This window comes from Erinaceus europaeus, chromosome 2, assembly GCF_950295315.1.
Source record: "Erinaceus europaeus chromosome 2, mEriEur2.1, whole genome shotgun sequence".
NCBI lineage: Eukaryota > Metazoa > Chordata > Mammalia > Eulipotyphla > Erinaceidae > Erinaceus > Erinaceus europaeus.
Window position 1 is genome coordinate 105,971,834 of NC_080163.1, and position 12,629 is coordinate 105,984,462.

General features: G+C 38.5%; 1 protein-coding gene across 5 annotated transcripts in view; it reads left to right on the forward strand.

Moving 5' to 3' along the window:
• Positions 1–12,629, forward strand: part of TENM3 (teneurin transmembrane protein 3) — a 1,349,345-nt gene that overhangs the window by 945,287 nt on the left and 391,429 nt on the right. Inside the window, exon 1 of one of the 5 annotated variants that reach the window (XM_060184680.1) lies at positions 6,052–6,117. The exons of 3 other annotated variants lie outside the window; for them this stretch is intronic. The gene's annotated coding sequence lies outside the window, so the exon portion shown is untranslated. Of the gene's footprint in view, positions 1–6,051; positions 6,118–6,629; positions 6,769–12,629 lie in introns of those variants that run through there. One more of the 5 variants, XM_060184678.1, reaches the window with a different exon arrangement.

Sequence of the window (12,629 nt, forward strand, 5' to 3'; positions counted from 1 at the left end):
CTAACATTGTCTTTGGAGCTTTAGTAGCTTGACCTGGCATCTTAATTCTTGTGGTGTACTTAGTACCAGGCGTATTTACCTCCAGCTAACTTTTGTTGTAAGCCTTTATTTCTTTTAAAGCTCTGATACCCACCCCCTCTCCTGCTCTCAGCATCAGGTAGGAAGTTTTCCCCTTCCTCATCCTCTTCTTTCCTACTTGGACACTTGCCAGTAAAGGGTCAAAACTCAGTAAGCTTTTGTGAAGACAGTGCATTGCTTGATTGCCACCCTGCAAGGAGTCCAGACCTCCTTCTGACTTCTGAATCCTGCTGCTTCCTCCTTCCTGCCTGCCCAGACTCTGGAAGACCCAGCACGCTCCTGCCCAAGGTCACCCCAAAAAGGACAAAAATATGAAGCAGTGTTTTTTGGCACACAGTAAACATGGTTGGATGATCTAAAGATAGAGCCTTAGTTTTTCCACTTGTACCTGCTTTCAGGAGGCATTTCTGTTTTGGGAGAAGTAATGTAACACCTTTTAAATAAAGAATAGAGCTTACCTTTTTGAAACAATTTGTGGATATGGGTTATTTCAGAGAGTTATGAAATAAATAGCGATCTTGTGGGTGGATTTTCCTATAAGGTCAATCTCAGGATTATCTAGATATTAGACTAGCCTTTTAGAATGACTGTAGACATCTGTGAGAAATTATGAGCTGTGTGGTCTGGGAGGTGGTGCAGTGGATAATACTTTGGACTCTCAAGCATGAGGTCCTGAGTTCAGTGCCCAGAAGTACATGTACCAGAGTGATGTCTGGTTCTTCCTCTCTCTATCATTTCTCATGACTAAATAAATTAAATCTTTAAAAACAAAGAAATTATGAATTGCCTTTATTACAAGACTTAGTTTTCAGAGCTTTATTTCTATCCAGTGCAAATGAGTATGGAACTTTATTGGAATAAGAATGAAGAAATATAATTTTAAATACAGTTTTAAGATAGCCTATAACAGAGTCCACACAGTTCTCTGAGACTTGCTCTTGCTGTTGACCAAAGAGGTCTTTGCAAAACATAAGATGAAATTTAGGGGGCCAGGCAGTAGTGCAGTGGGTTAAGCACACATGGTGCCAAACACGGACCAGTGTATGGGTCCCAGTTTGAACCCCGGGCTCCCCACCTGCAGTGGTGATGGGGGGTCGCTTCATAAGCAGGAAGCAGGTCTGCAGGTATCTATCTCCCCCCTTGATTTTTCTTTTCCTGTCTAATAATAACAACAGTGATAATAGTAACAATAACAAAGGCAAAAAAAAGGGAGGGGGAGAAATGGCCAGGAGCTGTGGATTTGTAGTTCAGGCACTGAGCCCCAGTGATAACCCCGGAGGCAAATAAAAAAAGATGATGAAATTTGAAATTTTATTCACAGCATGTAACCAAAGTAATTGTACAATTATTATGTACCAACTATTGAATGTACATTGTAATTTTGGTGACATAAACAATTTCTTTGACATATTTTATTTACAGAAACATGTTTGGGTATTTTTTCTTTTTTTTCCTCCAGGGTTATTGCTGGGCTCGGTGCCTGCACCATGAATCCACCGATCCTGGAGGCCATTTTTTTCCCCTTTTGTTGCCCTTGTTGTAGTCTGGTTGTGGTTATTATTATTATTACCACTGTTGATGTTGTTCGTTGTTGGATAGGACAGAGAGAAATGGAGAGAGGAGGGGAAGACAGAGGGGGGAAAGAAAGACAGACACCTGCAGATCTGCTTCACCGCCTGTGAAGCGACTCCCCTGCAGGTGGGGAGCCGGGGGCTCGAACCGGGATCCTTACGCTGGTCCTTGCACTTTGCGCCACATGCGCTTAAACCACTGCGCCACCGCCCGACCCCCTGGGTATTTTTTCTTAACATAAATAAATGTATAATTTTTAATAAAGTTCATCTAAACGAATTCCAGAATAATAGACACACACTGACTTATACCAGCTTAAGTCAGTCCCTGAGGAATATTTATTAACTATTTCATTCATAGTAAGAGTCCAGCTTTGCAAAGAATAGTAAGCTGTATCTTAGTAGTTACTTAAATTCTAAACTAACTTTTGAACACTATAGAAATCAAATGTCCTGTATCTATTTCTACTTATTCAAAATTAACGAATTACCAGTGTTTTTAACTGAATATCCTATGTTCAAAATCTTTGATATGACCTACCCTGATCTTTTTAATTTAGAAAGGTAGCTAATATTCTGCATATTAATTTTAACTGATGAGTTGGTATTAAGTATCCAGTGAAATGGTTTAGGAGTTTAGGCTAAGTATAGGACCTGGTACTCTTTTGAGCTCTTTAAGTACCATCTTTCTCATCAGTAAAATGGGATAATCATGTTATTTTTGTCCCTGAGACTTAGGGAATAGAAATGGTGTGGAGGGAGTCGGGCGGTAGCGCAGCGGGTTAAGCGCAGGTGGCGCTAAGCGCAAGGACCGGCATGAGGATCCCGGTTCAAGCCCCCGGCTCCCCACCTGCAGGGGGTGAAGCTTCACAGGCCGTGAAGCAGATCTGCAGGTGTCTGTCTTTCTCTCCTCCTCTCTGTCTTCCCCTCCTCTCTCCATTTCTCTCTGTCCTATCCAACGACGACGACATAAACTACAACAACAATAAAAAAAAATAAAAAAAATAAAAAATAAAAAAAAGAAATGGTGTGGATAAAATGCACAGTGAAATTAGCATTAGCATTATGGCCATATTTAGTTCACAAAAGGCAATTATAATTTCATTTTGTGTAAGCATTTCTGATGGTATCAATTTAGTCCTGAAATATTAGGAGGAATGGTGACCATCCCAATTTATATTAATCTTTGATTGTTCTTCAAGATTTCTGGCCTAAGCAGACAGTGGGTGGACGAATTCTTAGTACATAGAGCTAATTGGGTGCCATTTTCAAGTTACAGCTGTCATACATGGACTTTTTTTTTTTAAATACAATTTGCTTTGTTTTGACTCATACATTTTAAAAAATCTTATTTGTGGTGTGTAATCATTAAGCATTTATGCCTAAAGAAGTGAATTCACTTAGAAGTAAAATTCATTTAATAGTACAAGTGTGATTCTATGTGGTTATACACAACATAAAATTATCACACAGTTCACTGTATTTTATAATGTCTTTTCCTGGAACTACAGGGGAGTTTGCCGATATATTTTTAAAAATATTTTATTTATTTATTTATTTATTTATTTATTTATTTATTTATGAGAAAGACAGGAGGAGAGAGAAAGAAACAGACATCACTCTGGCACATGTGCTGCCAGGGATTGAACAGAGGACCTCCTGCTTGAGGGTCCAAAGTTTTTCACTGTGGTCACCTCCAGGACCACGAGTTTTGCGGATCTTAAAGAATCTTGCTCTGGGAGTCAGGCGGTAGCACAGCGGGTTAAGTGCAGATAGCGCAAGGACCAGCAGAAGGATCCCAGTTCAAGCTCGTGGCTCCCCACCTTCAGGTGGGTCGCCTCACAGGCAGTGAAGCAGGTCAGCAGGTGTCTATCTTTCTCCTCCCTCTCTGTCTTCCCCTCCTGTCTCCGTTACTCTCTGCCCTATCTAAGAAGGACGACATCAGTAACAACAACAATAATAACTACAACAACAATAAAAAAACAACAAGGGCAACAAAAGGGAAAATCAATATTAAAAAGATAAAAAAAATTTTAAAAAAGCATTGCTCCTTAATACAAGTTATTCATGACCTCATCAATATGACAGACTATAGTCAATGACAATAGATGTTTAATGTGTGCCTTATTATATATGTCTAGAGCTCTTTAGGGGAGTGCTACCTTTTCAAATGGCGATTTAATGCACAAATGAGTGTGGCTAAGAAACCCCGTATCTTTTCTTGGGGAGATGAATGTGGAAACCAACTTCACTTTAAGCTGTAAGAACTGTCTCAAATCACAGCTCTCTCTCTTCCCCACGGGTATATGCTCTTCCTACTACTGCTTAGTTATGTCAGAATAATCCCTTGAATATTCTCAAGGAATGTTGTCTTTGCCCCATCTGAAAATAATTAGTTTTATATTTAGTAAAGATAGAACCAGATGTACTCGTAAAATATTCTAACCTAGTCCCATATAAAAATTTACCTGACCTGTATCTGATATTTATAGATAGGCATTGCTTAATTAGCATTTTTAATGGGAATTTTAATAAAGGCTATCAATCAGTGACCAATTTGCATAGCGTTTATCTGGGGAAATGAATGTGTCAAATATCAGTCTTCTCAAGATTCATCTTGACCTAAACAGTAGTTTTAAGATTTCAAAACTTTTCATTCTTCCATTAAAAATGTTCATTTCTTTGTGTGCTAATATTCTAGTCAAGTCCAGAACTGCTAAGTATTATAAAGTAATCCAGGGTTGCATATCTGAAGCATAAATAAGTCACTAGATCCTGGGAAATTCTAAGGGTGCAATGCTGTACCTATTTAGTTTTTCGAAGATTTCAATCCAACAGCCTCTTCCTCACATTCTAAACTAAGTGGTTAAAAGTAATGTGGGTGATCAAGCATAACGATGATATATAAAATGATCTTTTAAAAATTTTACTTCAGAAGATATTTGCTTAAGAGTTCAGGTACCTTTCAATGTCCTGCAATATATCTATTGTTCTATTTTTTGACCCAGTTTTGGTAGATTTCCAAAATATTTAAATAACTTTGAAATTGAGATGGTCTGAAGAAATGTTTTAAAAGTTCCCCTGATAGCTTACTTATGTCTTGATTGAATGGTAAATATATTGATCATTCAGGGAGAAATTAACAGGATTGTGATAATCACATTGTAGTAGAAGACGTTTGTGAGTCATGATTCTTAGAAAAGTCCTTATTATCAAATGAGCACTCAGGTGTGGAGATTTTGCTTAAATACTGAGCAGTAGATATTCCCATGTATGGTGATGGATGTGCTAGATGGTAATGAAAATTGAGCAGGAAAAAGCATTCACCAAGAGTCAGATAAGCTGTACTCACATTATTGTACCACCAGCTGTAAAAAAAAAAAAAAAAAAGTGACAAAAAGCCAAGGTAAAATAGGTTAAACTGGAAAAATGGAACTCTTATTCTTGAAGCATGGAAATGAGAAAAGACTATATACTTTAGAGGAGCTTAATTGATGAATGAAGGAAGAAACACTAATCTTAAAGCATTATTTATTTTTCTTTTTAAGTTTATACTTAGATTATTTGAAATTGCAGAAAGATAACTAATAGTATAAAGATGTGTTAATTGTTATTAGAATTAAAGTGCTTGTTTTCTTGTGTATTTCTGAAAATTTCAGGAAGTTGAAAGGAAATGTGATTCTAAAATGTGATTCTGAATTCTAAAGTCATTCAGTTCTCAATTTAATGGAAGAGATATTGAAGACGATGGAATGTTCTCAACGAAAAAATTAAAAGAAGGAACTTCGGGCTGGCTGTAAGGAAAAAATAATAAAGTGGATCTGGATGTGCAAAAAGACCATTTGAAAAATAAAAATGGAAGTGCTGCGATCCTGAACTATCTTTTAGTTAAAAAGTAATGTTAGTTGGAACAGCACATTCGCTGATGAGATCAGGGATGTCTATGGCACAACATTTAGAGTCAGCTCTGACCACTTGAGCACAGGCTTCCAGCTCCAGGGATTTTCTTTCCTCTGGGGTTCAGGCCTATCCTCCTATAGTGTTCCAGGGTGGTGGTTGTTGGTGACTGAGGGAGACAAAAGAGACATCAAGGGGTCACTGAGCAGATCCCACCATGGCCCAGCCCAATGAAAGTATCTGACCTTTGGTCAGAGAGATCCCAATCAGGCTGAGCTGGTCCTGGTCATGCTCACCTCACTGGCGACACCCTCCCACGCCGCGCACACCCACCAGCCACCCTCTGTCCCTTCCCGGAGACTCGTCTGCCCACCTCTCCAAAGCCGTGCATCCCTGGAGTTAGAGGACTTAGTTTCGAGGGAATGTGGCCACCCTTCTTCAGCGGATGAAGTAAACATCTCAGCTCTGTGATGCGTGCGTGAATGGTGGCGGATCGGGGGTCGGGATTCATTCCTGTGCCGGGAACCGCGTTCTTTTGTGAGCACAGGAAAGTAGTGCTTCTAGTGAAGAGGTATTTGCAAAAAATCTGCAGCCGCCTGAAACACCACAGTAGAGAATACGGATGGTTTATATTCAACGTGCGTGTGTTCGCCTTCATGCATGTGTTCGCACATGCATGTGTTCGTGCATGCATGCATGCGTGTGTGTGTGTGTGTGTGTGTGTGTGTGCGCACACGCTTTACCTCTTAACAAGGTCTTGAAAAAAGCACTCCTGGAACCAGTTTGGGCTACAGTTTCCCCCTTTCTCATTGGAAGCCGGGCTGCGAAGTGCCCGGCCAGTGCATGGGTGTGTGTGTGTGGCTGGTGTGTGTGTGTGTGTGTGTGTGTGTGTGTGTGTGTGTGTGTGTGTGTGTGTGTGTGTGTGTGCCTGGTGTGTGTGAGTGAGTGAGTGAGTGAGTGAGTGAGTGTGTGTGTGTGTGTGTGTGTGTGTGTGTGTGTGTGTGTGTGTGTGTGTCTGGGCTGGGCGTGAAGGGGTTAAGCGCCGCCACCGCCCCCTCGGCGGCCGGGTGTAAACAGAAGAGCCTCAGCCTATCATGTCTGGCTGCTGCTCGCAGCCGGAGCCCGGAGCCCGGCGCTGTAACATGATACGCTCCAGACCCAGGCAACTTGGTAGCGCCGGGCTCCGCTCCGCACGGCCACAGCGAGGGCGCGCCGCGGCAAGGTGGGTGAGCGGCGGCGGCTGCGGTGCTGGCTGCGGCCTGGGCGCAGGGGCGCACGGCTTCCCACGCCACCGCTCGGGTCCCTCGCGCGCTCTCAGGGACCCGGTGCGGGCTGGGGGTGGGGGGCGGCGGTAGGACGGAGGCGGGAACAGCGGCTGCTCGGCTCCGCGCGCTTCTCCCAGGCTGGGAAGGGATGGGAGGCGGCTTCGCGGCGCCGCGCGGACCTGGGGCCGAGGCCACTTGAGCCTCTGCAGCGAGATGCCTGTTTAACCCCTGGGGGACCAAATTGCGAGGTTTCACCGCGGTGCGGGCAGAACTTTGGCGACCACTCTGCGTCCCCTCCTCACACCGGAGAGGTGCAGGTAGCCGCGGGGAGAACGGAGTCTTTTGTTCCAGGGATGTTTAATGAGGTGGATTATTATTATTATTATTTTATTGTTGTTAAAAAGAGCCGAATACCATAGGATGCCCATCCAATTGACTTAAGCCGTCGGTTTCTTGCTTTCTGGGACTTTGGCGAGGTGTGTGGTTGGATTCGTTGAGAGAGCAAATCTTCTGGAACCACGGATTGAGTTCATTGGGGTTTGAGATGTTGAAAATCTTGCCCAGAGTGTCTATGAATCAGCTCTAGGGTTTGCATTCACTCAAATCCATCATCCTGATTGCTTCATGGAGGGGGGCGGGGGCTTGCTAATTGATAGAGCAGTTTTGCTCCTGTTTAGTGTGGGATTTTTTTTTTTTTAAGTCTAGAGAGGGTTTTGTAGCGAACAAGCAAAAGAAATCATAACTTTGCAACTGGATTTCCAGGCAGGTTGGTCGCATTAAAACAAAAACAAGAAAGAGTTGGGAATGATTTGAGAAAACTTGTGCACCCTCGCTTAAAGCGAAAAATTAAAAAAAAAAAAAAAAAAAAAAAAGGTATGTGTGTCTTTGAGTGTAATAAAAGGAAGGTCTGTGACTGCTCCCAGAAGTCCCGCTTTCCTGCCTCTCCTATGTTGGTTTCTCTATCTCTCTGGAATATCTCATAAATGATATGGGCAGAATATATGCGTCTGTGTCACAGAGTCATTCAGTCTTCTGAAAGCTTAATATAATCAAATTCAGTGCCTTAAGATGGTGTAGTTGAAGATTTGATCCCCTTCCACTGAAGTGGAAATACTTTCAGTAATTGAAAGCAGATTCACGTCTGGAGTTGAACAAGCTAAGGTTTTCATTTTTTAAAATAAACCTTTTGTTCTCTGGTTTTAAATGTTTCAGAGAGCCATCCGGAGAACCTCGGTGTACTAATTGTTAAAGGAGTCCTTAGGAACTGATTGAAAAGAGCCAGAGAAAACATTTTAGAAATACAGTTAACTTACTAAGCCTCTTTCTCAATGGGAAGATATTTTAGTGCAGCCTACACTGTCTGTGCCACACATTTTGTTTTTTCAGTGGATTCCCAGGCATTAAAATGCAACTGCTAATGTTTAACCCCCCCCCCAAACCCCAGGCAGAGCCCATCTGTTTTAAGAGGTTAAAAAACTCGAGACATTTGGCGTTATCCCATTTTTATACTGTGATTTACACCATTTGATGATACATTTGAAATCATGTGTAAAGTATGTTTGATTTAAAAGATGCTGAATATACATGAGTCTATAGACTGAAATTTAAAAAATATAGATGATTGCAGGTTGTTAACCCAGTTCCTTTCTCATCTTTGGAGGCTAAGTGGTAAAAGCTTTTGAAATTGGTCGTTACTGGCTGAAATTAGGATACATTCTAGACAAAGAGGTAGTCACTTGATCTCTTATTAGCTGAGAAGACAGAGAAGAATGGTGATGTGGAAAGCATGACCTTCCTTCATCAGGACATGAAATGTAAAAAGCATTGTGAATTATGAGAAAGAAAGTTAGAAGAGTTGTACTTTTTAACAATGATAAGTGAAGATCAGAAAAAAACTACTCCAAAGAATTTAAATTATTAAATTTAATACAGGTTTCTTAAACCTGTTGTACTGATTATTAGTTAGAGGTTAAAGGATGTATTTGCAGAGTATATAGCTTGGCTGTTAGAATTCTTAAAGACTCCTTGGTAGCTCTGTGTTTGACCTTGTTTCTTGATAGGTAATCACTTGGGCATATTAAAATAAATAGGATTGAATAACATCCTGATTTAAGTGATAGTGATCTTAATATAATATATCTCATGTAAATGTCTCCTTTTGTTAATTTAATATTTTGAATATTCAGGAAATCTTTACCATCTAATAACATCTTATGTACATTTAGGCTTTTTCGCGTAGAGTTTCTTACAGTCTCAGTGGCCTAGTGTGTGTGTGGCATAATAGAATTTAAATCTTAAACGTATGGAAAAAAAGAAAAACAACTTAACATGGACTCTTAGAGATGTTTGAACAATGATTTTCAGTGTAAGCTCCTTGTCTAAACACTTAAACTCACCCCTCTATCTATGGCTTCTGTTTACTGTTAGTTTTTTTTTTTGCCCTTAACATTTTCTTACTTGGTAAGGGGATGCACAGGCTCTTCTGTCATCTGAAATAACACATTCAATTTATCACAGGACTCCCTTCTTTCCTAATGTAGGGAAGTGGCAAAGGAGGCACTGTCTAAATACAGTGATCTTGATAATTAATGCCATAAAATAGATTAAAATGCTGTTTTGCAGGTATTCATTTCCTTAAAAGGGCCACCGGAACAGCGTTGCTAAGCACCCGTCACTACTGCAAGTAACAGAAAATGACCCAAATTAAAGAACCTGTTCTAAGCTGTATTCTTGCATTTTCTAAAGTGCATTTCAAAAGGTTTAACAAGACTCATTCAATTAGTGGAGGGGAAAAAAGATCTATTTTCAGCTCTGATCAGCAATTAAGAGATTGGGTTTGGAACATCAGTCTCTTTATGTTTATCATTTATTTGGTTTACTCGACTTTAAACAGTCATGAATAAGGGTTTTTAACACACCACCTTTCTGACAGTGGAACTATAATGGCAAATATGTGATAATATATTTGCTTTTAACTTTTTATCTAAATGAGACAATCTTTAACTCTTCATTTAAAAAAGTTTAAATTTTACACTATGTGTTAGAGTACTGCTTTACTCTGAGTTTCTCTGTCTTTGTGAAAATAAATATGTAGTTGTATTATATACAAGTACATAGAAGTTGGTCATATTTTTGTATATATCCACATGTATTGCACACATCCACCCATCCATACATGCATATATATCTTAAAGTGAAGGATGTCTTTAATTATTTGATCTTATACTATGAGTGCTTTTGAACTGAACACTTGAGAAAGATCGCCTTTCCTTAAGGATGCTTATACTTTGTAATTGTGGTACCATGATGGAGACAAAGTGATATAACAGAGTGAGAAAATAAATAAATAGCTCAGTATTTCTTTCTTTCTTTTTTTTTTTTTAACTTTAAAGTAAGGTAATCAGTCCCTTCTGGTTTAAAGCAGGACTTCTAAATAGTGATGCCTAATAACGTAAGCCACAGCCATCAGAATATTTAATGAGTTAGATCTTTTAGTGACCTGGTTTTTACCTAATAAGTCAGAAGTCACAGATAAAAGTTATGGAACTTCCCAGCACAGAGAAAGGGATAGAAAGAAAAGGACTGACAGAGAAAAAAGAAGATTGGAGCAAGTGGGTTCCCAAAGGTTTACGTTAAGATAATTAGCAAGAAGTTTGCCCTGTCACATTGATTTGGAAAGTCTAAAGTATATAAGTACAGATATTATATTATTAATCACAAATTATATTTTGATAATATTCATGTAAGTGATTCTATATCCTCAAACACTGAATATTTTAAAGTCAAGATGTTTAATTCTTTCTTTGAAAAGGGACATTTTACATGAGAAGTTTGCTATTTATATACATCAGGTTTTCTGGCAGTACAAAATTCCCCCGTAAAAGGTGATTAAAAATGCATAATGCTTGTGTACCTCTTATTGTAATTTTTTTCTAAAATGAAATGTTCATGTAATATTAGAGATAATGCCCATTTATCTCTAATACCTTTTCATCCGAATTTGAAATTTCAGTTTAGGTATGTGGAAAATGTTGTTTCTTTATTTGACATGCCAAAATTTATATTTTTCTCATAAAAACTACAAGTTAATTTGTAGAAACTTTTAAACTATATCCTAATAGATTTGAATTGATATGTATTTTAATATTTGAGAAACTGGTTAAATTTGACTTATAAGTTAATATCAATTATAAGCCTAACTGTGGCAAACGCTAGAAGAAGCCTAACTGTTCCATTACAAGAAACTATGTATTCAAATACTATATATTTGAAACATCTACTCTTAATTTTCACTATGACAAGGAAAAGAGCTACTTGAGCTTTCAGAAACGATGTTGATCTTATTGATGGTGAATTCATTTCACAAGGGAAGAAAAACAGTTGAGGAGAGCACCCAAATATTTATGAGCATGGACTTCTCAGTAATAGTTGGATTTGGGAAGCCATGTACTATTGTAATTGTTTACTCCAGGGTTCCACTTGGTTTACACATTTAGAAGGCAGAATGGCTTGTAGGCCATACCAGAATGACTAACGGAATTAACATAGAAAACCACATTCTCCTATTTGTATTTGTGTGTGTTTAAAAAGCCTAGCTGCTGTGTATAAGTTTTAATGAGCTTTGCTCTTGTTAGTTTCTGCACAGCATCCCCTACCCCATAGTCTTTAATTATAGGTTAAGTAGACAGACTTACAGTTGAGAGACTTAGATATTCTGGAACTAACTTTATTCTATCTTCAAATGACAAATTCACCTCATATCACAAAATTAACAGTTGTTAACCTTTGTAATTCTTTAGCCATTCTTTTCTCTCCTAAAGTTGTCCATCTGAGTAGTAGATAGATACCTGGTTGTGCTCTTAAAAGTTTATTTATCTTTCAGTTTCTATGATTGTAGGGGCTAGTACATCTCCTTAATTATCTTTGTTCAGGGAAATGCTGAAAGGCCAGGGTAGTTAAACAAGGCCATTTGGATTTGTGAGGTGAAAGTCAGATGCAAGGAAAGTGGTTAAATGCATTATCATCTTATTGAGCCCATCGTCAGTAAAGTGACTTTGATGTAGGTGGAAAAAGCCATCTGACTATTTTATGAGCACCTATCCTGCTTTTTTTTATCAATGACACATTTTTATATACCACTTTATTGTATTTCCTCTGTTTTGTTTTCAAGTTTCAACTTTCTTTGATTGTAGGTATCAGAGTGATGGTGAAAATGAAAGCCATCTCTTTCAGTGATAACAGATCTTCCTTTAATAAACTAATTTCATCTATTGATATACATGTATGTATACAGATGTTCCTTCATTAAAAATTAAGTGATTAGGCTGACTGACCATTCTGCATTTGCTTTTAAGGGTCTTTTAATGATGATTATTAGTCTTTGCAAAGAAGCTGCTATTCGACTACTTTTCAAATTGTTTTGAAGCTATTAAGAGGAGAGACTTGCCAACCTCAATTTTAGCAGTGGGAATAGTGTTTGTTTTAACAAGTGTCTAAGTATGTTTACTTGAAGGTTATTCGAGTTTTATGTAGTTCATTTGTTGCTGTTTTAGAATCATTACTTATTTTAAAAGGCTAAAAAAAGTCAAAGATTTATAGTTTATATTTCTTTATGGCCAATATTTTCCTTGTGATGTACTTTATTCTAATTCCATTAAGATGAAATTCTAGTTTAAATGTTTGAACAAGTATTGCTTAATAATAGGAAGAGTTTTATTAAACCCAGTATAAGATCTAACCTTTTGAGAAACTCCAGTTAAAGTAATTAAGTGCTGCATACAAGATTTTTTTGTTTTCTTAAGAAAAGCTGTCAAACATT